The sequence below is a fragment of the Vombatus ursinus genome, unplaced genomic scaffold (assembly GCF_900497805.2).
Source record: "Vombatus ursinus unplaced genomic scaffold, bare-nosed wombat genome assembly UNPS02009770.1, whole genome shotgun sequence".
Taxonomy (NCBI): domain Eukaryota; kingdom Metazoa; phylum Chordata; class Mammalia; order Diprotodontia; family Vombatidae; genus Vombatus; species Vombatus ursinus.
This window is the reverse complement of record NW_020949548.1, coordinates 9,288,837-9,316,310: the sequence shown is the minus strand read 5'-3', so window position 1 is coordinate 9,316,310 and position 27,474 is coordinate 9,288,837. Positions and strand designations below refer to the sequence as shown.

The 27,474-nt window shown below is 36.5% G+C and overlaps 1 pseudogene; it reads right to left on the bottom strand.

Annotated features, from left to right (window-relative positions):
• Positions 1–3,816: 3,816 nt before the first annotated feature.
• On the bottom strand, positions 3,817–4,220 carry LOC114036238 (annotated as a pseudogene).
• Positions 4,221–27,474: the final 23,254 nt, after the last annotated feature.

Sequence of the window (27,474 nt, the reverse complement as noted above, 5' to 3'; positions counted from 1 at the left end):
TTCATAAACCCAAAGACCATAGCCCTTGGGATAAGAGCTCACTATTTGACAAAAACTGCTGGGAAAGCTGGAAAGCAATAGATATAGGTATAGACCTAGGTATAAGTCTGTAGGTATAGACCAAACTAGGTATAGACCAACGTCTCACACCACATACCAAGAAAAGGTCAAAATGGCTGCTATTCTGGAGAGTAATTTAGAACTATGCCCAAAAGGCAACTAAACTGTGCATACCCTTTGATCCAGTAATACTACTACTAGATCTGTATCCCAAAGAGATCATTGAAAAGGGAAAAAAAAGACCTATATATGCAAAAATATGTATAACAGCCCTTTTAATGGTGGCAAAATATTGGAAACTGAGGGGATGCCCATCAGTTGGGGAATGGCTGAACAAGCTATAGTATACAAATGTAATGGAATACTATCATGCAGTAAGAAATGATAAACAGGCATATTTCAGAAAAACCTGGAAAGACTTATATGAATTGATGCTGAGTGAAGTGAGCAGAACCAGGAGGACATTGTACATAGTAACAGCGACATTGTTGGATGACCAACTTTGATAACTTAGCTCTTCTCAGCAATTCAAGAATCTAAGAAAATTCCAAAAGACTCATGATGGAAGATGCTATACTCATCCAGAGAAAGAACTATGGAGTCTGAATGCAGATTGAAGCATACTATTTTCTCTTTTTTTCTCATGGTTTTTCTCTTTAGTTCTGATTCTTCTTTTACAACATGACTAATGGGGAAGTACATTTAATATGATTGTACATGTATAACCTACATTAGATTGCTTGCCATCTTGGGTAAGGGGGAGGGAAGGGAGGGTAGAACAAACTTTGGAACTCAAAATCTTATAAAAGTGAATGTTGAAAACTATCTTTACATGTAATTGGAAAAAAATATTAAGAGGTAAAATAAAAAAGAAAGGAAAACCTATGTATTTGGAGACATATTTTCATGTCTCGATTGTTCATGATTGACCTTGAAAATATAAAAAATGATGACCTGTCTTGGACCATTGTATTGCTGAGAAGAGCTGGGTCTTTCCCAGAGGAAAATTATTTATCAATGCATTTCATTCACTTTTTTTGCAATTTATATCTTTAGATAGTTTCATAGGAGTACTGAGAGGTTAAATTACTTGTCCAGGGTAATTCAATGAATATATATCAGAGGTCAGAGTTTAACACAGGTCTTACTGGCTGTGAGGGTAGATCTCTATTGGTTACTGCTCATTGCCTTAAAAATGATGACAATATACAAATTAATTTAGAAATTTATAGTTATTACAATCAAACTTACTGGGGGGATTAACTTTATAGAACTAGACAAAATAACATTTTTTTTCATAACAAAATAGCATTTGGAATTTAATTACAAAATTAATTTAGAATAACAAGTGGTCTAGAATCCCAAGGTAAATTTCAAAAAAATGAGAACAGGTTTAGGAAAGACCTTGAAGTACCAGATCTCAAACTATATCCCAATGCAATAATTATCAAAACTACTTTATATTGGTGTTTACAAAGTAAACCAAGTAGAGCTATTTAACAGACTAGAAAAATAAGACACAGAATCAATAGAATACGCTAGCCCAGAGTTCTGTAAGTAAAGAAGACAATCTACTGGGGAAGGACTTCCTATTTATCCACTACTGGGAAAACTAGAAAATAAGTTGTTTAGGAAGAAACTAGGTTTATACTATAATTTTGCACTTTAGACCATGGTAAGCTTTAACATAATACAGTACACCATCTAGAATGAAAGGTAATATCATCTTCTTTAAAAATTTTGAAGGATGGAAGAAGGTGTCTTTTAAAATTTATGCTTAACAATTCCTAACCAAATAAAAGATAAGGAGCATCATAAAAGGTAAAGTGGACAATTTTTTCCAATGTAAAATTAAACATTTGTATAAACAAGATCAATGTGGCTAAGAAAGGGGGAGCTATTAATTGGGAAGGTATTTACATTAAATATCTTTCTAAAGACTGATTTTTTAAGATACGTAGAGAATTGGCAGAGACTAAGAGACATTCTTTAATGTAGGAGTATTCAAATGGCAAGAACAAAATATTTTTTTCTTAAACAACAAAAGCAAATGACCATTAATCAGCTGAAAAGGGAAATGCAAATTAAAACAACTCTGAGGTACCACCTCACACTCATTAGATTGGTTAACATGACAGAAAAGGAAAATGACAAATGTTGGAGGAGATGTGGAAAAAAAGGTACACTAGTGCCTGTTGGTGGACTTGTGAACTGGTCCATCCTTTTGGAGAGCAATTTGAAACTATGCCCAAAAGACTACAAAAATGTGCATGTCCTTAACCCAGTGATATTACTACTAGGTCTATACCCCAAAGAGAACAAAGAAAAAGTAAAAGAACCCACATGCACAAAAATATTTAGAGCAGCTCTTTTTGTGGTGGCAAACAATTGGAAATTGAGGGGATGACCATCAATTGGGGAATGACTGAACAAGTTGTGCTATATGATTGTAATGGAATACTATTGTGCTGTAAAAAATGATGAAAGGGATAGTTTCAGAAGAGCAACTAGGTGTCGCAGTGGATAGAGTGCCAGGCCTGGAGTCAGGAAGACTCATCTTCCTAAGTTCAAATCTGACCTTAGGCACTTAGCAGCTGTGTGACTCTTCACCAGTCACTTTACTCTGTCTGCCTCAGTTTCCTTATCTATAAAATGAGGTGGAGAAGGAAATGGCGAATCACTCCAGTATCTTTGCCAAGAAAAATCCAGATGGAGTCATGAAGAATTGAATGTATCTGAAAAATGATTGGACAATAACAGTTTCAGAAAAACCTGGCTTATTTTTTTCGTGAAAAATATTTAGTTATAACTTCAAACAAGGATATTATGAATTGCAACATGTACACAATAAGAAGCAATGGTGTTGTAGAGGAGATATTACAATAATGGTTGGGAGAAAGCAATCATCCAGTGAGTTGGGAACATAATTTTGATAGGTGGACACTGTAGGTTTTTGCGTCACAAATTAAAAGATAGTTTGTGGCAAAAGGGAGATATGGAAATTTTAATGTAATCAAGTGAAAATTTAGTTGGGATCAATATTAGTTTTATGTACTGATTGTGCTTAATGATTTCTAGCTCTTTATTTCACTTTCTACCTGGTTACAAGTTCTGCGCATGACAAGAAGGATTGGGAATTTTGTGAATATTGTTATTTCATAGTAGAGTGATATATATATATATATACACACACATATATATATATCACTACCTATAGATTTGAATTTTTAAGGCCCACTCTAGAACATCAATTCTCAAAGTGTATTCTAGGGAACCTCAAGACCCTTTCAGGGTGACAATGCTGTCAAAACTATTTTCATAACAATACTAAGATACTATTTGCCTATTAAACTACTCCATTTCCTACTACAAATCTGTGTGAAGCTGGATTTTCTTCAGATACTTCAAGCAAAACAACCTATCACAACAGATTGAATGCAGAAGCAGATATGAGAACTCACTTGTCTTCTATTAAGCCAGACATTTAAAATATTGGCAGAAATGTGTAACACAAGGCCACTTTTCTAATTTATTTTATTTTGGAAAGCATTATTTTTCATTTAAAAAGTTATATTTATATATAGAGTTTGTTGTTATTTTAAAGTGAATAATAAATATTTTAAAATTTTGTTTTAATTTCAAATGTAGTAAATACTGATAAAACTCCCATCAATAAAAGACTTTTAGGGTCCTCAATAATTTTTTTTTTTTACACAGGTTATAACAATTTGTCTTTTTGTTGAGCACCTTAACAAATTATGCCTTAACAGCAAATTTCCGAAGGGGATACAGGCGTTCCTTCCTCCGCTGCTTTTTGGTCTTCAGGCTTTCCTCGTGCTTATTAAACCCGCGGCGCATGGCACCGGTCTTCTTGGGTCGAAGGTCCACGGGCTTGTATTTCTTGCCCTTATTGAATTTCCTGAGGTTCTCTTTTTGTGTCTGGTTGATGACAGTCGGAACTCGGGCATTAGATTTTCGGACGACTCGGATCTGAGAAAGCTTGGATGCTGCTCCTCCAGTGACCTTGGCCACTCTCAATTGGGAAAGTTCCACCTTTAAATCATCAAACTGTTGGAGTAGCTCCTCCTTCTTCTTCCCACGAAGATCCCTGGCCTTGATTTTTGCCATGATCGCGGAACAGCCACACCGCCACCTGCTCCGAGGGGAAACACCTCAATAATTTTTAAAAGTATAAAGTTTGAAAACCACAGCTCTAAAGAAAGTGGGACAATTCTTTTGAGGGTTATGAATATTATTCATTGCCACTAGATGGTGCTAATCTCACTAGGGAAGCCAAGCACAAAGCTCTCTCACAAAGATCAGTCAGCAACTATGCCAGGATGGAGTTTCTTTTAGATTAGAGTCTTGAATTTGTCTGTAAAATGTTCTTTTTTAAAAACCAATGAAAAAATTAGATGTAATTAACATTAAAATAATGACAGAAAAGATAATTCAAAATTTAAATTACCCAGTGCCTTTTTATATGTTTACCATTTCCCCAAAACAATTGTTCTACATCTTATAATCAAGCATAATTTATCACAATCTAGATTCTCTAACCTTCATCTGTCCCTACATGCAGAACTAATCATACCCAATACATTTTACCTACAGGTCTACCAACATTTTTGTCCTTGAGGTTTAAATTTTAAGCATGCCATGTCTTTTAATATTAAGAAAGTACTCAGTAGGGCTTTGTCTTCATAACTTTTAATATTTGTCTATGCATGCCCTTTCTTTTATAGTATTTTAATGTTTATTTCTGGAGGGGAAAAGGGCTAAATCACATCTTTGTGTCTCCTTCAATTCCTAGTTTACATAAGAGGGCACTGCATGGGCTGTAGAAATGGGAGTGTTTATTTTGTATGTACATAGTTGTCATGTCTCCTCCATTAGAATATGGGTTCCTTGAGGGTATGGGGCCATGTTTTTTGCCTTTCTTTGTATTCCCAGCAATTGGTACATTGTATAGTACACAGCAATGTCTTAATAAATTCTTTTTGATTGAAACATATTTGACATAGGTTGGTAGTTAAGTTTGGAAAGAAACCTTGAAAACCTCGAAACTTAGGAAATATTGTACCAGAATAAAAGACAACAAAATCATGGAATCTCAGAGTTGGAAGAGGTCCAAGGGACTAACCATATCTAACTAAGATTTCCTTTTTTAACATACTCAATAAGTAGGTGACCAACTTTTATTTAAAGACTTCCAGTGAGGATGAACCCCCTACCCTCCAAAGCAACCCATTAAACTTCTGGATAATGTTCATTGTTAGGATGTTTTTCCTTACGTCAAGCCTAAATTTGCTTCTTGACAACTTACACACAGTTCTATTACTTCTGCTTTCTGGGACTAAGAAGAAAAAAGTTTAGGCTCTCTTCTATGTAACAATCCTTCAAATTCTGAAATATAAGTATCATATTCTACCCTATGTCTTCTCCTTTCCAGACCATTTAGCTCCAATTCTTTCAACCATCCTCAAGTGGAATGGTCTTAAGGATCTTTACCATTCTGGTTTCTTTTCTCTGGATACCCTGTAGCTCCTCAATGAATCAATCAACAAGCATTCACCAAGCCCTAACTCTGTGTAGGACACTGTGTTCATTGACTGGACACAAAGAAGAGCAAAAAAATGAACTCTACCCTCAAAGAATACATATTTTCGGGGAGGAAACATATATAAATAACATAATGATGCCTATAATTAAACACAAGACTCCAGATGAAGTCAGAATAAGGCAGAGTACAGAGTTCAGAACTTATCTAGCCAATGGACATAGGATGTAAACATCTCCTATTAATACAGAGAATTATCTCTTGGACATCAGCAATGTACAAAATAATTATTCTTGTCATTTAAAAAATATGTGAATTGGAAGGATAGAAATGTAGATGTGAAAATAGCAGAATAAACCAGATGAGAAGCATAAGCTTCAAAAAACAAGGTGCAGATATATATGAGAGTTTCTATTACAAATTCCTGGGTATTACTCAATTGTGCTTTCCAGTTCAAAGATCACAACAGGGCCAAATTCTTCTCAGGGTTGAGAGGGAATGATTGCCCCACCCTGAACTGTAAATCTCATGATGCCATCTATTTTCAAATACTCATTATAAGAAAATTAATAATCAATTCAATTAAGTCCAGAGAATTAAAAGAATATCCAGGATCTTAACATAATTGCTATTATCAGTCCTGAAGACCAACAACCGGACAAACTGTTTGGTTCATAAATATTAATTAGTACTTAGATTTTTCAACTGCCAGGTAGCCTTCACATAAACCACTTTAGAATTCAATTCAATCCAGTTAACATACTATGAGCAAATCTAATAACATTTATTTTATTAAATTTAAGTGTAAAGTCCTATAGTTGGTTCAAAAAATCAGCTGTAAAAGGATAGTTATAGTAGTGTAACTAGACATGGTACAAAAAAAAAGATCTTAGTGTTTTAGTGTATTCCAAGCTCAATTCGAGTCAATAGTGTCATAGTATGCTAAGAAGCTAACATGAAATTAGGCTGCCTTAATAGAAGCATAGTACCTAAAACAAAGGAGATGATAGCCCTGCTCTGGGCTGCTGTAGTCAGATCTCGTCTTGAATACTGTGTCCAATTTGGAAAACATTTTAGGAACTCCACATAAAAACAAGTTAAACAGCACTTTCATCTCATTGAGTGTTTCTCCAATAACTTAAAAATGTCATTTGTACATTGCAAGTGTAAAATTCTTCACATATGCCAAGAAAATGAAGCTGGAGCAAAGGAGATAGCAGGAGAAGATATTTTAATAATGAGGAGTGCAGAAGAGAGAAGGGTTAGCTCTCAGTAAATGTCCTCAGTATTTCAATGGACTATTAGTTCATATGTATAAGGATGAGCCTCTGCCTCTGTGATCATAAGAATGACTCACTACAAAATGTTAAAGTGCTTTCTGAATCATCAAAGAAATTTAATAGTGTTGTTTTCAGTATATATTTCAATTATTAACAGATCATAGATACAGAGCTAAAAGGGACCTTAGATGTTGTGTCGTCCAATCTCTTACTCTATTACCAATTCTCTGTTCACGCTGGATAATGGAGAACATGCCACTTAAGTCATTCTTTATAAGGAAAAAAATGGATAGGAAGACATATCGGCTTTAGTCATGGAGCTTTTAAGAGGGTGAATAAAAATTGGATAAAATTCCATCAAGGGCACTAGTCTGCATTTTTTGATGAAGTCGTAGAAGTGAGTTAGAGATAAATGCTTCAACTTCATCAGTTGGCAGGCTATTCTCCCCCTTCAATGGAGAAAGAAGAAAAAAACTTTCAAATTTGAGGAAAGGATCTTAAGTGTCAAAATGTCTGTCACTTTCCAAATAAAACTTTTCACTCAAGGAAAAAAAAACCATATACCAAGAAAAGATAGAGACTGAAGGATTTCAGCTTGAACCTCAAGCCCGCAATGAACCAATGATGAAAGTAATATCTCTAGATATCTTGGTCTTCTCTAGGCAAGATATATCCAGCATAAAGAGATAAAGTCAAGGGTTGTGGCTGAATATGTTGAGACTTACTGACATTCTGAGTTCAGAGATGAATGGAAAGATAAGATTAAAGTAATTAACACCCATCTAATACCAGTCTTAATATACATCTTTGGAATTGTAAAATGGACCTTAAGAGATTTAGAAAGTATCATAACAAAAACTAAGCAACATTAACAAAGCAATAGGGTCCACCAGTATAGGGAAGCTACAGAAAAATTAACCCTTCCATGCCATAAAGGATGAATAAGATTGATAGACATTCTTATAACACATGGTAAAAAGACATACCACCTACAGAAATACTTTTGCAATTAGCATACATTACTTTATCAAATAATCCTAAAAGCTGTTAACAAGTACACACAATTGGATTTGCTGAATGTAGTCAACTAAGAGGGGCTTAGCTCTAGATGAGGTCTATGAAATGACTAAGATCCAGGAGATAAAAGGCACTCCATTGTAGAGAATAACATAAAATCAATGAGCTGTATTGATGACAGAGGAGAATCAAACAAGTAATGGAATTTTGTGTATCTGTTTAAGTAAATGGAGGGGTTTTAAATGGCAATTTATTTTTTTAATTTTTAAATTAATTAATTTTTAGTTTTCAACATTCACTTCCATAAGCTTTTGAGTTTTAAATTTTCTCCACTTCCCCCCCCCAAGATGGCGTGCAATCTGATATAGGCTCTACATATGCATTCTTTTAAAGCACATTTTCACATTAGTCATGTTGTAAAGAAGAATTAGAACGAATGGGAGGAACCATGAGAAAGAAGAAACAAAACAAAAAAAAAGAGAGAAAGCAAATAGTATGCTTTGATCTGCATTCAGACTCCACAGTTCTCTCTCTGGATGTGGATAGCATAAAATGGCAATTTATTGCCACCAAAAACTACATAAGGATTATCTTTGAGAAGCCCATAGTGGTCAGTATAGACTATGCCAGGGAATGATGGTGATTATGTAACACATCACTGGAAAAAGCATGTACTGAATACCTAGTAAGATGTGACTGCTGACTAAAATTATACATCAGAAGCTAAGTGTCATTCATGGACTGACAGACCACAAATTCAAATACTATGAACACAGATCTAAAATATCTTGGAGAGCTCAATAATAAACTGTACTGGAATCAGATTACTAACATAGATCAAAATGCTGCCCTCAATTTCCCAGGCATGACATGGCCTCAATACAATTCATACCTATTTAAAACCAAATTTTAAATAGATGTTGTCTTCCCCAATACTCAATCTCCAAACAATGTGGAACAAAATTATTTTAAAGTGTAGAGTTCTAGCAAAACAGCAAAGACATGTGGGAAAAGAATGTAGAAAACATCATCCCTGTTTTCTTGTCTGGTATTGGAGTTACACTGAGAATATTTTCAATGAGCCTAAAAAGGATTAGCTTACATTACAATACTTTTATCTACAAAAGAGTGATTTTCCATCTCTGCAGTAGTCCATAGAACATATTTAAAAACAGAATAATAGTAGGATAGTTACTTGTCTCAGGGTCATTTCTACGTGAACCTGAGCTCATATCGTAGTTCTGCTACTTAACCATCTGTGTGACCTTTAGAAAATCATTTCATTTCTCTGGCCTCACTTTCCTCGTCAGTAAAATGAGGGACTTAGACTAGATGGGCTTTGAGGTTCCTTCAAGCTCCAGATCTTTAGTGCTAGATAGTAATTGTACTATCGTTCACATTTCCTAGATAAATTAAATGATACGCTCGGGCAAGTGCATGTCAGAATTGAGGCTTGAAATTGAAGAGGTCTTCTGACCTCTTTCCTAGTGCTCTTTGGTGGGGTGATGGGAGAGCGAGGGAGGGGGAGAGACAGAGAGAGACAAACACTGTAGTTGTTATGGATGACAAAATGTTTTCTTTTCCATTTGTATTGTTTTTGTGTTTCACAGCCAGAGATCAAAGTCAATCATTGACGTTGTTTACCTTTGATTCTTCATAATATGGTTTACAGAATTCATTGTAGGTAGGTTTTCTTTTTAATCATTACTAAGAGGCCAGCAGTGGGGAGATCCCCCTTAAGATTTTCACTGCTGCTCCTAGAAGAAAACAGAAGGGAAAGAATCAGTTTATCTGTTTACAGTTTCTTGGTCTCATGGTATCAAACATTTTACTTTCTCCAATTAGCTGGTCTCCTAGGTAACTGCCAAACTGCAGCTGCCTCTGGAGTCAACCTAGCAAACTCCAATGGGCATGATTATTTAGCACTGTGACAAAGGAGAGGGAATTATGTTGCCTTCTATGGAAGTTTAGCAGAAATGGAAATTGGCTCCATTGGACCTTATTAAACATGGATCATGTCTCACAGATCATGAAAACATCTCCTAAAGTTAAGAATTATCCTCAGGCTCTCAGGAAAAGATTAACAAGTATGATTCCTATCATAAATGAGAGGATACCAGATGTGACAGCTTAACAAATAAATTGGCCTAGTGCTATGAATGAGGTGTGTGTGGGGAGGATATGATTAAAAGTTATATTCCCTTGGGAGCTGCTATTCCAGCTTCTTCATGTCAGAAAACCTTGGGTCTTGCTCAGTTGTAGGAAATGAACTTTCATGATCTTATAACAGCTGAGACATCACTAGGCTTTCGTTGATAGTGCAATGGGTTGTAATCCAAACTTTGAACACTTGTAACTTGGACAAGTCGTTTGATTAACTTTCTGAGTTCAAAGTCCTTCTGCAGCTTTCTTCTCCATTATTTCTATGCGTTTCTAAAGGAAAAGCTGTCTCACAAAAGTATTGAATGTCTGATCTGGAAGGAACTTAGTCTAACTGCCTAATTTTACAGATGTGACAGCATTGGTTTAGAGATATTAAGTGCCTTTTTGAATGTCAAACAACAAGTAAGCAGCAGAGATAGCACTAAAAAAAGGAAAAGTCTATTTCTCAATCTGGTGCTCTTTATACTATCCCACAGCGACCTCTGATTTTTCACTTCAGAAACTGAAAGAAAAAGCAGACTTCAAACCTGACATTACATAAAGGGTTTGCCCCACATGGTTCTCAAAGTTCCTTAGAATTTATCACCTTCCCCCTGCTCTGACCTCTTTAATATCTTACTTATCTTTAGCCTTCTGAAGTGTTTCAGGCAAGTGGTCAAACAAAATAGAGGGAATGGATTCCTTACTGGGTTAGCAGAATGACTTATTTCAGAGACTAAAAAGTAAATGAAATGCAACCAAGCCCAAGGACTTGGACAAAGTAGATACCCAATAAACCCTCAGACTTGCTCATTGGATTGTATCTCTTGTTTTCTTTCAAAAAGTCAGAAATTAGAGTGATTTGAATTTTTGAACTCAGTATCTCCACTTGTTGGCTTCCCCACTTCATTGCTTTGTCTGCATTGTTCACCTCTATGCATCTCTACTGAACATCACAAAATCGATGGCATTTTAAAAAACAATAACCTCTGAAACCGGTCACTTTCACTCTGTGTGTAAAAAGGGAAATGTAAGAAAAAATCTAGATGAACCTGAGTCATCAAGTATAAGATTCTTTTTTCCTTCTTCTTAATAGAAAGGGAAAAAATGATAAGAGAACAAGCTAATGTTAGGAAATTATTTAAAAAGGAAAAAAAGAGGCAACTTTCACGAATACTATGGGATTTGATACAGATATAGCACATTTTTCTAACAGGTACATCCTACCATCCTGGATAAGATAAGATGTATATTTTCACTCTGCAAAATCCTACAGGTTTTTCCACAGTTAAAAATTTAATTGTATTTCTCTCTGGTATTTGACCATACTCTTCAGAATAAGAACCTATTCTATACTGCTTACAGTTCTTACCCCCTGCCCCCACTTCATCAAAGAGAGAAAGTTAAATCCATGAAATCTGACTTCCTAAGGCAGCAAAATCACTATTTATATTTTCAAATAAAATATATTATTGAAACAAAAGAATTTTCCACTCTCAGGTAGAAAAACTAATTAACTATGTATCTAGTAATTCATCCTGCTTACCCAGCTCTATGGACAATTGGATTTTTATTATGATTTTTTGTGGTCCTGTGGTGGTGGTGATGGTGGTAGTAATAGATGGATTTGTTTAGGACTTTAAAGTTTGCAAAGTATTTTGTAAATATCACTTCATTTTATCCCTCACAACACCTCTGTGAGACAGGTGCAATAATTATCCTCATTTTACAGATGAGGAAACTGAGGCTAAGAAAGCTTAAGTAACTTGAACTTAGACACAGCCAGTAAATGTCTGAGACCAGATTTGAACTCAGTATTCTTGATTTCAGGTCCAGTGCTCTATTCACAGTACCACTTAGTTGCCTATTATAATTCCCAGGCAAGAGATCCTTGGTGATGCCCATCGAGGAGATCATTGTAGCAGAAATCTATTCAGTACTTTAAAATTTTCAAAGTACTTTACATATCTTATGTCATTACAGACTGACACCAACCCATTTAGACAAACACTATAGGTATTTCTCTCCATTTTACAGGTGGGAAAACTGAGGCCTAGAGAGTTAATGTGACTCACCCATCATCACAACGTCAGAGGTGGGATTCAAATCCAAGAACTTCTTGGCTACAGGTCTAGCATTCTATCCGCTACAACCCCCTGTCATCTCTGATGTTTAGACCACTGACTCATATCTTTGGCTCATAACTAATTTGTGTATGAAAGTACCTATACTACTATGTAAAATCATTTGTGATAGTGCTAAAACAGATCTATCTCAAATAAATTTAAAAAAAAAACCTAGCTTCTTTCTTGCTACCTTCAAGCATGGTCAGATTTCCATTATCTTTAAAAATCATGTGATATCAATGTCTTCCTTAGGTACCATCTTATTTTTGTAGCTCCTTTTCCTGTCACATTTCTATATCTACATCTTCTTGTTCTTTTCCATCCCTTCTTAATCCTCTACAATCTTTCCTTTCTCTCTAGCTAGGTGACATAGTAGATATCATACTGGACTTGGAATTAGGAAACTGAGTTTGAATCTTGTTTCAAGCCCTTACTGGTTGTGTGACCCAGGGGATGTCACCTAACCTCTCTGTCTCAATGTCTTCATATGTACTTTTAGGGAGCTGCAGCCCCTAAGATAATTTCCAGCTCTAAATTTTAGATCCTATGAGCTGCTCTAACAAATGTTATCATCAACTTCTATCTTCTCAAATAAAAATGTCCAAAGCATGTATTTCATGCATTCAATGAATGTACAGAACTAGATTAATATTCATTTTTTTCAATAAACTTTGCAGCATCCTATAGACTTTTCCAAAGCCATTCTCCATTACTGCATTGTTGCTTTTGGCCCTGACAATTAAAATCTGTTTCCTGAAACTTTCTCATTGGCTTCTTGGTTGTCTGTTCAAAGCAATGCATTCTTCACATGCTCAAGGAATGTACTGAGTGTATTTAATTGGATTAAATATTCATTCTTTCTTTCTTTCAACAAGTTAGAATGAATTCAATTGGATTAAGTGACAGGGAGACCTCATAGGATTTATACATGTAAAGCTGGAAGGGAATTTAGAGGTCATTAAGTCCAGCTTTTTCATCTTACAGATGAGGGAACTGAAGCAGAAATAGTTTAAGTGACTTGCCCAAAGTCATATAGGTAGTAAGTATCTAAGGCAAGACTCAAACTCGGGTCTTCTTGACTCCCAAGTGCAAGACTCTATCCACTATGCCAGCTAGCTGCCTCACTGTGCCTCTTACCAGTCTCAAAAGGTCACCTGAAACACTAAAGGACAGTGTTACTACTAGCTGGAATATTAGGGGCTGGAGCCCTTCTTGTATGAAGTTGGAATTGAGCTTTCCTTGAAGGAAAGGATACCAATTAGCAGGATTATTATGAGGATCAAATGAAATAATATATTACCTGGCAAACTTTAAAGCACTATACAAATGCAGCCATTTTTATTAATAAGTAGAAGTGGGATGGTGTTGGGAGATAGCATCCATTCTAGTCAACGGGAATTGCATGTAGAAAGGCATTAAGATGAAAGATGGCAGGACAAGGTCAATAATAAAAAAAACCAAGTAATCTCATTTGACTGGAACATAGTGTATGTAAAGGGGAGTATATGAAACAAGGCCCAATAGGTAGAGTGGAACCAGATTGTAGAGGCTTTTGTGACAGGCTATGTATTTATTTTATATTTGGTAGAAAAAGGAGAACTATTGAAGATTTTTCACCAAGGAGTTATAGGATCAAACTTGTATGTTATCAAGATTATTTGGAGAAAAGTAAAGGATAGATTGAGAGTGAAGAAGACAAAGTGGGGAGAATAATTATATAACTATTACAATAGTTCAGGTGAAAGGTGATGTTTCCTTTTCTATGTAGCCTGCATAGATCAAAAATCCGAAAAAACTAGGATCTAGTCTCAACTTGCCACAAAATAACCACTGGTGAGGCCCTTCCTTGGTCATTGCCTCTGTTTCTTCCTGTGTAAAGTGATGGGATTAAAATAGAGTTGCAATTCAGTTTTCTTTCCTGCTTTGTACAATTCTATGATGTGTTCACTAGCTTCCTAAGGTTACACAGAAGTACCAGGTAAAGGAGCCCGAATTTTTTTTAGGCAATTGGGGTTAAGTGACTTGCCCAGGGTCACATAGCTAGTAAGTGTCAAGTGTTTGGTCTGAGGCTGGATTTGAACTCAGGTCCTCCTGACTTCAGTGCCGGTGCTTTATCCACTGCACCACCTAGCTACCCCCAAAGGAGACTGAATTTTAACTTAGGTCATATCACTCCAAATCTATCACTCTTTTTATTGAACCACACGATTTAATTAAGTTATCTCTATGCCTACTTTTTGTCTGGACCCAGTAATTCTAAATAATTTCATTTTTTCCTTGGAGATTTTTCCATTTTTTCCATCATTTTCACAGTTGTTTTAATCCATAGTAGATAGAAGTAGTAGTAGTAGTAGTAGTAATAGTGGTAGTAGTAGTAGTAGTAGTAAATACCATGCACTAATAATGATCTATCTTATGCTGAATATAGTTGGAACGTGGCCTCAGATCTTACACGTCACTATCTTATCAAGTTATTCCAGTATTTTACTGGTGCATCATAATACTCTTTTCACGAGTCTATAAGCAAAATCTAGCCTCCTTGACATTTCTGCATCATTTTACACCATAGAATGTGTAGTGTTTGTTTATGTTTTCCAACCAACTGGCTTTAATGAATCCATTCTCTCCTGGTTCTCATAACTTCTGTTTGACATTTCCTATTTGGTCTCCTTCATTGCTCTCCTTTCACTGTTCCTCGTGTTCTTTTAATGTGGGTGGGTACACCTCGGAGTCTGTCCCCAGAATCTCTCCTTTCCCTTCTGTGTTTTTTTTCTTGACAATCTTATCTACTTCCATGACATAAATTATCTACTCTATGTGCATGACAACCAGGTATACCTTGTTCAAAAGAGTCATATCTAATAGAAGGAAAGGAAGAGTAAGCTGTATGTGAAGAAATTATGTATTTGTATCAGAATTCAAGAACCTAAGAGTGGAAGCATGGAGAAGAATATTGGGATAAGGAAAAAAAGATGGAGAAACAGAAGTAATATTGTCAGGAAAGTATTATTCAGATGACCTAGTAAGAGAGAGGATAGGAATGTCTGGATCATGTAATTGCATAGTTGCTGGGTGATAAAAGAGGTACATATGGATTGACACAGTGTTTGTGCTTAGACTGTGGTCCAATCACACAAAATCAACCCCCAATATTTTCATTTTTGACTTCTTAATTACATCTTCCTGGGAAAATTTCTTGGATTTCTCTTGTTGGAAAGTTGTATCATAAGCTCCCCAATCCAACCCCTCACTGGTAGATGGATTTCCCTGGTGTGACTTAGCCTCAAGCAAGATTCCTGACACCAGAAATAAATATCAGCACCATCATCAAATTCCAATTATAACAAAGCAGCCTTCATAAAGCCTTCTGTGCTTGCACAAACTACAATACCCACATTCCCCTTCAAGAGTTAGCCTGAGTGTAGGTTATTAGATGTGCCCCAGAAGCATCATAGCTTTAGTATTAGCTGCAGCGATTTGCTCAGTTGACCAATGACAAGGAGGGAAATGACCGTAACAAATTGCAGTTACAAAGTGCTTCCTGATCATGGTTAGCTGACTCTGATTACAAGGAAGATTTTCACCCCAATTGGAGAAGCTGACTGAGTTCCTGGTCCAGACAGAATTATGCCTTAGACTCTTCTGCCATAAATTCCTTGATGAGCTGATGAAGATTGCCCTGGTAATTTCTGGCTTATTGGGGTCTACCAAGCAGTGAGTTACTCCAGTAATTCTAAAAGAGAGCCCTCTGCTGGAGGGATTTAAGAATTTTTTTCCTCCTCTACTTCAAATCATAACCTCAGAGGTGGATTTTAAAGGTCATCTACTCCAACCCCCCTTCCTGAGAAGTTTCTCAACATCTTTCTGAAAATGTAGCTCCCAGAGCTAAATTCAATACCCAAAGGTTGTCTGACCAGAATAGAGTACAGCATAACTTTGACCTGCTTCATTCTGAATACTAATTATTCAGCCAAAGATTCCTTTGGCAAAAATCCCAAGTGCCAGTCTTACAGCCCACTAAAACCCCCAGGTCACAGAATATTTGTAAGAAACCTTATAAATCATTTAATCTTGCTCCCCCTTAAATTACCAAGTATTTACACAATGGCTCCCTCTTACCAACAGGATCAAATATAAGTTGCTCTGGCATTACAAGTTCTTTACTACCTGGCCCCACCCTACCCACTCTGTGCAATCTGTAGTCCAGTCATTTTAGTTTTCTTCTTATTTCTTGCTCACGATATTTCATGTTCTATCTCTATACCTTTGCTCTGGCAGCCCAAACCTACCCTCTATGTTAAGAATGCTCTCCTTCCTTACCTCCCTCCTCATTTTTGAATCCATAATTTCCTGTAAGACTCAGTTAGGATCACCTTTTTAAAATCAGACTCTTTCTGGTTACTGGACCTCATAGTACCTTCTCTTCCGAAGTTAATGTGTCTTTGCCTTGTTTCCATTTTGTTTATACCTATTTATGTACATGCTGCTGTTGCCTCTAGTAGAATGTAAGCTCCTTGAGGGCACCAAGTATTTGCTTTTGTTTCTTATCTCTAGTTCCCAGCACAATGTCTGGCACATAAAACTGGATAAGTGCTTGTTGATTGACTTGTATATATTTTGCAGATATAGACATGATGCTTCACCCCCTTAGAAGGTAAGTTCTTTGAGGATAAGAGCTGTTTCATTTTTGCTTTTTATTTCCAGCACTTAGAACAGTGCCTGGCACATAATAGGCACTTAATAAATGCTTATTTGCTAATTAATTTTCTTACAGAAATACAGATTTAGGACTGGAAGGGATTGTAGAGGACATCTAGTCCAGTTTACTCATATGTTTGAAGACACTGAGTCCCAGGAAAATTAATTGATTTCTCCAAAGTCACACAACTAATACAGTGGCAAAGCCAAAGGATGGAGACAGTATCAACAGTTCAATCTCAAAACTAAGTTCTGGAAAATTATAAGAGGGTAAGGCAGTGCATACAAAAGGAAAGATCAAATTTGAACAAGTGATTACTTTGAGGCAGGGAAAATACAATTAGGCAAGCCACTCCACTCTAGAGCAGGAGAAACCATGAAACGATGATCATGGTGACAAGGCCACCTTCCCTAAACCCTTCCCTCACAAGAATTGGGATAATCATACATTTATTTATTCTTGACAGTAAAGTTTGAGATGCCTGATGGCCTAATCCACAGTGTACAGGTAAAGCCTAGTTGCAGCACCCTCAACTCTCAGCATACCCTTCCTTTATTTCCTCTTCCCTCTTCCTCCTTCTCCAACTCCTCCTCCTCTTTCTCTTTCTCCTTCTCCTTCTTCTTATTCTCCTTCTTCTCTCTGTCTCTGTATCTTTGTCTCTGTGTCTCTGTGTCTCTGTCTGTCTCTCTGTCTCTGTCTCTCTCTGTCTCTGTCTGTCTGTCACTCTTTCTGTCTCTCTGTCTGTCTGTCTCTCTCCTTCTCTCCTGACACGAGGCAGATTAGCCATTGATATCATGATGTCTCTACTAGAGATCCCTTGACTCTCCTTGTCCCTGTACTGTTGAACATTTTTTACTAATGACTTGGATAAGAGCATAGATGATACACATCATACTTAAAAATTACAGAAAGCTGAGGGGGTAGCTAAAACATTAGATGATAGAATCCAAAATGATTTTGATCAACTAGAATAATAGGCTGAATCTCATAAGCTGACATTTAATAAAGATAAATGTACATTCTTACATTGGGGTTTAAAAATCAACTTCAGAAGTACATAATGGGAAATGGTTAGAAATTAGTTCATATCAAAAAGACCCAATAGTCTTAATAGACTGCAAGACCAATATGAATTAATTGATATAGTAGCCAAAAATAATTAGCATACAATCTTGGGCTGTATTAAGAAAGGAATAGGGTAGAGAACATGAAAATAGACAGTCCTATTCTACTTGCTCCTAAACAGACCCTGTATGAAGTATTGTGTTGAGTTCTGGGTAACACATTTTAGGAAGGATATTAATAAATTGGAAAGTGTCTAGGGGAGAGAGTGTTGGAGACCATTCAGACATTGGCTGAAGGAAATAGGAGTGGTTAACCTGTAGAAGAAAAGATTTGGGAAGAGAAAGTATTTTGCTTGTTTTCAAATACTTGAAGAACTGTCTTGTGGAAGAGGAAATAGATTTGTTTTGCTTGATGCCAAAGAGTAAAACTAAGCACAATTGACAAAAGTAACAAAGAAGCAGATATAAACTAAATAGAAGGAAAACTTCCTAACAATGGGAGCTATCCTAAGATATAATAGGCTATCTTGGAGACAGATACTTAGGAAGCTTGCATTCTATCAGGGAAACAACATATATAGACATAAGTAAACAAAAATATATACAAATGAAATAAATTAGGGGAGGGGGGTTAGTATCTATGACTATCAAGAAAGGCCTTAGGTAGGAAGTATTTCTTGAGCTGAGTTTTGAAGGAAAATAGAAATTCTAAGGGGTAAAGGTAGGAAGGGACTGCATTCTGGGTGTGGGGGATAACCTGTGTAAAATACGGAGATGAAATATGGAATGTCATGAGTAAGGAAGAGTAAGTAGATAAGTTTGGTTAGAGCAGGACGTACATGAAGGCTAGTCCAATATAAACAATCTAGAAATGCAGGGAAGAGCCAGCTTGTGAAGGACTTTAAGTACCAAACAAGGAGCTATTCTCAGAAATCCCTTGTTAATCTGTTTCTTTATTCTGACTTGGTCACTCAGGAGATCTAAGACAGGTTCAGACAGACTGCCACTGAGAAAACCTTATACTGTGGGTTAGGGTCCCACATGGAGAACAAGAGCTGTTTCATTTTTGCTTTTTATTTCCAACATTTAGAACAGTGTCTGGCACATAGTGGTGCTTAACAAATGCTTATTTATTAATTAATTTTCTTACAGAAATACAGATTTAGAATTGGAAGGGATTGTAGAGGACATCTAGTCCAGTTCATTCATATATTTGAAGACACTGAGTCCCAGGGTGATTCTTCATGTCTAAGAGATTGCAGGAAATGTCTGAAAGGTCACCTTCAGGCCAGATTTCAATGCATGTCCATATATCAGCAAGTTACTATCTTCCACTCAGTGGATCCAACAACCACCAGTTACTACCAAGATATTGCCTCAACTCCTAGAAAATTAGAACATTGATTCTACATTATGCCCCTGATTATGCCATCAACCTCGAAATGAAGGTTCTTACCATGAAGTTTTTGGACTATTATGGTCTAAAGGGAAGAGGAAGATTGTTTAGAAATCCCAAGTCTATTTTCCTCATAGGAGAGTCAAAACCTTCAGGCTAATATCACAAGGGCTCTGTATCAGTCTCTAGGGTGAAAGTAGGATTTACTGGAATGTAGGAGAATCATCTGTCTACTAACATCAAGTGGTTTCCCCTTGAGAGTAGTTAAAGACTTCAGGGTAGTACCATAACTTTATGGATATGAAATTAAGATTTGCCAGAATGTTAGAGGATTACCTGTCTAAAAATCCCAGTTTTTTCTCCTTCAAGTGGAGTGTAAGCCACAATCTGGGGGACCGTATAGGACCCTGGACATTCATGAGAGAAGGATAAGAATGGTATCAATTATTTATGAGCTATGAGCTCTTTATGATTATTTTTTGTGTTGTTTTGCATTTGGCTCGGTGTGGAGAGGAGGATAAAGGCAGTCTTGTATACAATATATGTAGTGTTGCCTTGAATTCATGTGCACAAACTGGGGACTGTTTTCCTACTTTTGTGGAATCCTAAAAATAAGCTTTATTAAAGCTATAATTGGAGATTTTAAGAGGGAAATATGAGTAAGGGCAAAACAAGTTAAATACTTAGAGGAAGTCCCTAACAATTGAACTCTTTAATGTAAGCCCAGAGTTTGGAGTAATGCACCATGTATGAAGTATGAAACAAAAGCTTAACAAATTTTGTTAAGAAGACCATTTCCTAGAATAAACTAAGACTTTCAAAATATTTGGACAAGGAAAACCCATATATAAAAAAAAGATATTTAAGAATAAAGTAGGCAAACAAGGAAGGAAACAAGACCTTTGCTTGAAAAAATGTCCTAATATATGACTGAAAGAAGGTAACTCAACTCCTGTTTTACTTTAATTTTTAATGCCAAAGACATTGATACACAAGCTTGGAATCATAGATCAAATTTCAATAAGTAGTAATTGATATCAAACATAAAAAATAAAAAGTGTACCTAAGGACTTTCAATGAACTTGTGTTTTCAGGATACCAAAATAACATGTATGGGATGACACAGCTGTCAATAATCTTTAGGGAATAATGAAAAATAGAAGTCCCAAAAGACTTGTCCTCATTTATTTTTTTTTAAGGAAGAAAAGATAAATTGAAGAGGCTGAACCTCAGAGCTATAAAGGACTTAAAAAAACCATCCAGTCCAACCCCTGCCTGAAGCCTGAATTCCCTCCATGTAGACTTTCTTCTATATGGAATTCTCTCTATATTGATTGAGGGACATGGGAGACACTGGCACAGGACTACCCGGCGTGGTGTGCACACATCAAAGAAGGTGCTATGCTCTATGAACAAAGCAGAATTACAGGAGCCCAAAAGAAATGTGAGATGCACAAATTTAGAGACAGCTCCATTCCAAATGTTCACATGGACTATTTGTGCTCAACTTATGGTAAAACCTTCCAAGCTCATATTGGTCTGATCAGTCGCAGTTGGATACCCTGTACCTTGACCCCACATAGTGATGGCATTTTGGTCTTCTTCAAACATGAAGGACAACCACATGGACGCAGTTCATGTTAAGGTTCTTCCCAAAAAAGGAGTGCTTTGTACTGAATGTACCAAGGGCGGAAGAAGACAGGTCATCACTACCCTCATTCTATACACTCTGTGATGATTAATGCCACCTAAGGTTTCACTAGTTTTATGATTCCAGTTTTAATCAGATAGTTTATAAGCACCAAGAAAAGAAAGAAGAGATTGATGGGGTATAATATGGGTTCAAAAAGAGGTTTTGTCAGTCTAACCTCATATCTTTTTTTTGACAGGTTTACTAGATTGATAGACCAGAGAAATGCTGAACACAGATCATCATGCATGCATTCACTCATCCATCCCCTGAATCACTCAACAAACTTTTATTAAATTGTTGTTGTTCAGTTGTTCAGCTGTGTCTGATTCTTCACGACCCCATTTGGGATTTTCTTGGCAAAGATACTGGAATGGTTTGCCATTTCCTTCTCCAACTCATTTTACAGATGAGCAAACTGAGGCAAACAGAGTTAAGTGACTTGCCCAGGGTCACACAACTAGTAAGTGTCTGAAGCCAGATTTGAACTCAGATCTTCCTGACTCCAGGCCCAGTACTCCATTCTCTGAGCCACCTACTTGCCTCTTTTTATTAAATATCTACTGTTTTCACTTATTTTTTGCTCCTCTCCTCTGTGAGCAATTGTATTCACTCCCACGGGTTCGGCTCTAACATCTATGCAGATCATTCTCATACTATATCTCCTGTCTTGACTTCTCTTCTGTATTCTAACCACACATCTCCAACACCACATAGAAAGTCTCCTGCATGCCTGCCCTACCAGGAATACAAAAAAACATGGTGCATTTGGAAGAATTCTGCTTGAAGAATTGGAGAATTTGTATGTGCCTCTGTTTTACAAACTTTATGCTACAGGCAAACTGAACTACTCTGCCTGTAGAACATGCCTTCTGCTATCTGACCTTTGTGCCTTTGCTTATGCTGCTTTTTATACCTAGAATTTCATCTCTCCTCCATTTATCCTATCCATCATATAAAGATAAAAATCAAATGCCACCTGTATGATGAAACCTTCTCTGATACACAGGTTGCTAGTGAGTCTTCCCCCAGGTGGCACAGTGACTACTGCCTTAGATTCAGAGTCAGGAAGACCTGTGTTTGAATCCTTCCTCAGACACTAGCTGTGTGACCCTGGGCAAATTACTTAATATCTCTCAGACTCAGTTCTTCATCTATAAAATACAGAGAATATTTCGTAAATAATTACTTCCCAAAGCTTTTGAGAGGATCAAGTGACATATTTGTAAAGTACTTTGCAAACCTTAAAGTACCTATCTAAATGGTGCTTATCATTATTTTGTTTTTCAGCTCTTTTTATGTAATATTGTATATTATTGACTCCATGTCTGATCCTTCTACAGGACCATAAGACAGGTAAGAACATACATCTTAACTACTATATGTATTTCTCTCAGTGCATGGAGCAGTAATTGTTTTAGGGCATTTATGTTAAATGCAATAATCAATGAAAGAAAGAAACAATGTGTGAATGATTTGGTAACTGGTTCAATACAAAGGTTAAAGAGAAGAAAGAATCAAAGTTTAGATACATTATGTTTGAGGTAATGGTGGGACATACAAGTGGAATTATTTTACTTATATATAGAGATTAGGTCTTGAACTTTAAAACAAAGGTCACAACTGGAGATATGGATTTGAAAATCATCTACATAGAGGTGGGTGCTAAGTGGAATATTATTCCTACTTTTAGACATAGTTTAACATGTTGGTTGGACTGAATCACTTTTTTCTATTTCAGTTTTATTCATCATTACAAAGGATGGCTCCCTGTGTAAAGGAAGGAGATGAGATTAAATTGAAAATGAGATAATAAACTAAATGAACAATAAATTCTTTTAAATCAAAGATATTCTTTTAAAAACAATAAATTTTATCAATAAATTATGATTAAAATAAAATTATCTGTATGGAATGATAATCAAAGCTATAGGAATAAATGAGATTGCCAAGAAAGAAAGCATAGTTACAGAAAACAGCCACAGACTGTCTCTTGAGAATTAGAAAGAGTCGACAAAAGAGACAGGAAAGGGTTGATTAGAGGTAGAAGAAGAAAATGAGAAGTGATTATAGAGGATAGAATGTTAGGTTTAGAGTAAAAAAAAAAAGTAGGTTTAAATCCCAATTCTGAGACATTAGCTGGATATGATCACGAACAGTTCATTTGCCTTCAAGTCTCAGGCTTTTGAATCTCAGGCTTTCTAACACAGAGTTTCTTTAACTGGGGTCTGCGAACTTTTTTTTTTAAATTGATAGCTGTACTTCCATGTAACTGGTTTTCTTTCTAATCCTACGTAACTTACTTTCTGCATTTAAAAATATTTTTTCTGAGCAAAGGTTGATAAGACTCACTGCACTGCCAAAGTGGTCTATGAAACAAAAAGGTGAAGAACGCTCGTTCTATTAGTTATGGCAAGGTTGTGATCTGAGTTGAAGGTCCAAAATAGGAATTTTGGTCAATGTATTCCCATACCAATGAAATCCCATGTCCTTAACATATGCCATCTTACTTAAAATGTGAATTTTTATAAATGTAGCTTCAAGTGGTTTCATGTGAAATACCTTTAAACAAAATGATTTTGAGATAAGTTGATCTAGATTCAGGGCTTCCCAATACATCTCTTGAATCTCTGTCAAATTCACAGCTATCACTCTAATCCTTTTCCATTCTCAAATTTCCAATTGCCCTCACCCTGTTCACTGTTTCGAGATTACCTTACTTTCTTCATTGAAAAATCAAATCCATTAAATGTAAACTCTCTTATCTTTTTCACCTTCACTTCAACATTTCCTGTATCTTCTCTACCATGTAGCACTGAACTCTACAAAGATTAAATGATTATTTAATTAATTACCCAGCAGAGGAGGAATCACTTAACCTAGGAAGGTATTGTCTCCAAGTTCTTGAGAAGCATGGAATGCCTGGTGAAGCCTGAATTATCTAGGGGATGTAAGCTTGAATAATGAAGAAAGTCTGCTAGATAGTGAGAAGGGGACCATGGCATTCCAGTGCCATGGCCCAGAAAAAACTCTTGACAAAGATTCAAAGATTTTGCTAGAATTTAGGGTAGTGTCTTGATGATCCAAATTCCTCTTGTGGTAAAGAACCAGATCTTAAGAAGCCCCATTTTAATCCTCTTAGAAGATATGTTACTGCTCTTAGATTAAGGTTATGGAGTAAAGCTGTTATTTCATGTGTATAATAAACTCCTACGTGAGGAAACACAATCTGTGCTGGTTGACACCTTTTCTGAAACTTTTAGTATTAGAGATCTGCCTCAAGCTGTGTGATCTGCCCTGGGTCATATAGCTAGTATGTGTCCGAGGCAGGATTTGAATGTAGGTCTTTTTGGTTCCAGGCAGGCAGGTTCTTTATCCACTATGCTATTCTGCCTCTCCTGCTCCCAAATTAAGAAGAATAATAGAATTATAGAAGTGTTAGAGTGTAACCACTCAGAATACATTTTTAAGAGTTATGTGTGGGCAGGGTAACACTCATACAGCAGGTCAGGGAGGACAGCATATTTTCTGTGATCTGTTGGCAAATTAATCTCTATGCATGGCTATGTTCCTCTACTTGATCTCTGTTTCCATACTTTTCCTTCCTCCTTTTTCACTTTTCACAGTTTCAGGGGAGCATGCTCTTTGACCACCTGTGTATATCTCCATTCATGTCCTCTTCTTGTCTTCCTTCTGCCTGGACATTGGATCATTACCTCAGACCAATGGACCAGCTTCTTGCCCCATTGCTTGAATGTGAATTTCATCCACTACCTCTTGTAATCCTCATTTTCTCTCCTAACTACACATTCCTGCCATAGCTAACTCCAGATCACTCCAAAATTTTGTGACCTCAGTTATCTTCATCTGCTGCTGATCTAGAATCATAACCATATAGATGGAAGGGAACTTAGTGCAATGTATTCATTTTACAGATGAAGAAACTGAGGCCAAGGAAAGCAAAATGACTTGCCTGAGGTCACACAGGTAAGTGACAGAGCAAGGATTTGAATCTATATCCTTTGAATCCAAATTCATCGCCTTTTCCCACTCTGCCACATGGGACTCCCCTCCTGCCTCAGGAATGACAAAAAAAAAATCAAATAATTCTGGAACTGGAATTGAAGCTAGAGATCATATACTCTAACCTTTTAACTTTATAGATGAGGAAATTGAGACCCAGAGAGAGCTAAAGCAGTTGACTCGAGTTGCATTACTATAGGCAAATCTGGAAGTCTGAGTCCAACCAGAACACTTCCCACTATAAGAGGAGTGGGAAGCCTTTTAATTTGAGGCAGTCTACTTTTCATGCATGTATGGAAATGAATAATATCCCTGTATCCCAAGGAATTGTCCAAGAGTATCACTCAGCACCAATGATCCATTGGTACAACTTGCTAATCTGGTAACCAGGTAGGATCATTCCATTCAGGTAACAAGAGGGAAGGGAAGAGATGAGTTGGTAAGTACTGGATGTAGGCCAATTTGTTTAATTATTACTTTGTCTAAAGACAATTTGCATAAAAATTTTTGTTGTTTTGTTGATCAGTTGTTTGAGTCATGTCCAACTCTTAATGATCCCATTTGGGGTTCTCTTGGCAAAGATACTAGAATGATTTGCCATTTCCTTCTCCAGTTCATTTTACAGATGACTAAACTGAGGCCAACAGGGTTAAGTGACTTGTCCAGGGTCACACAATAGTAAGCGTCTGAGGCTGGATTTGAACTCGGATCTTCCTGACTTCAGGCCTAGCATGCCATCCACTGTGCCACCTACCCACATAAAAGTTTGCCTAAAGCCAAATCACTCAGTGACACATTTATATTTCAAATAAGATAGCAATAGATATCCTCTACTCAGGTTTCACAAAGGGTTAATATAAGCTATTCTAGGAAAATAAATCAATATAAGAAGGATTGGAAGACACTAGGGTATACACACAACTGTGTACAGAGTTGACTCAGAGTGGGTGGCTCATTCAATGTCTGGTATTGGCAGTTGGGTGATTACAAGACATAGATTACAGTGGAGCTAAACTACAGGACTGTATTTGACCTCATGACTTATGTACTCTTCACTGTAGACTCAATGTCCTCATACTGTTGAAGGATAATGAAGGACAAGGAGAAATATATGCCCCCTCCCTTCCAGTTTTCATCTCTATTTCCTTTTTCTGTTCCCTTTTCTCCTAATTATTCTCTGTGAGAGTGTTCCACCACCACTTCATTGATGTAACAACTGCTTTTCTTTGAAAGAATTAATTCCTTTTCATTATTCCCAAGGAGGAAGAAAGGGGGGAAGATGAGAGGAAGTAAAAGGGAGAAAAGAAAGGGGAGAGGAGTGAAGACAGAGAAAAAAGGGGAGAAAGACAAGAAGGAGGGGAGGAAGAGAGAGAGACAGAGACAGAGAGAGAGAGAGACAGAGACAGAGACAGAGAAAGAGTTTTCATTACAAATGGCTATATTTTTTTTTACTTCTTGAAAGTGGATGAGACAAGACTTAATGTGAGCCCTGATCTGACTTTAAGCAGGGTCAGAGTTTTGGGTATTATTTCACAACGTGAACGCTTGTAACTGCATTGTAATCTAAGCATTTATATTTCAAAGACTCAGAATTTAATCTAATGTTCCCCACATTTTGCTTTTGGTTAATTAACAAACATTTATTAAGCTCTTTGTGTGAGGCATCGTGCTAAGGATATAAGGAAATATTCCTATCTATGATTTGCTAGTAATACAGTTTGTTATAGTTGTTTCAAATAACATTTTAGCATATAAAATCCTATTTTGCAAAATTTTATTTTACTTTTTCTTTGGTGACTCACATATTTGCTGTCTTCTAGATTAAACCAACATAAATGAAAATTTCCTGAAGTTCTTATTTATAATCTATTCTTCTTTTCAGAGTTTTAACTGAATAGGCTTGCTCTAGACATCCTCCAATCACTAGCCAAGCATTTTACAAAATTTTCCTTTGGTAGGTGGAGAGATTTTGATCTGGAAACATCCAGAAGCAGCCCAGCAACAGTGGCCAGAAAAAGTGATCCAAGGAGATCATAACAGACAGTGAGAGGAGAAGACCTCATTAAGCCCTAGTCTCATTTTTTTCCCTCGTTCATTCATTCATTCATTTGTTCATTCATTCATCCAATCATCCATCCATCCATTCAATAAATTATTACCACAATTAATTTTTTTTCGCAATTTGCTCAAATAAAGTGGCCAAGTAGCAACAAGAAACTGAATTAATGTGCAATATGCAAGTGGAGGAGAGACAATTAAACTAACCAATCAATTCATGAATTGACCCAAGAAGATGAAGTCCTTGAAAGACTGTGTGGTATAGTAAAAATATGGTGGAGTCAGATACCTTTCGCTCAACTCCCTTCACCAATTCCCCCCCCCCCCAAAAAAAACCTAGGTGACATTAGGCTAGTTAC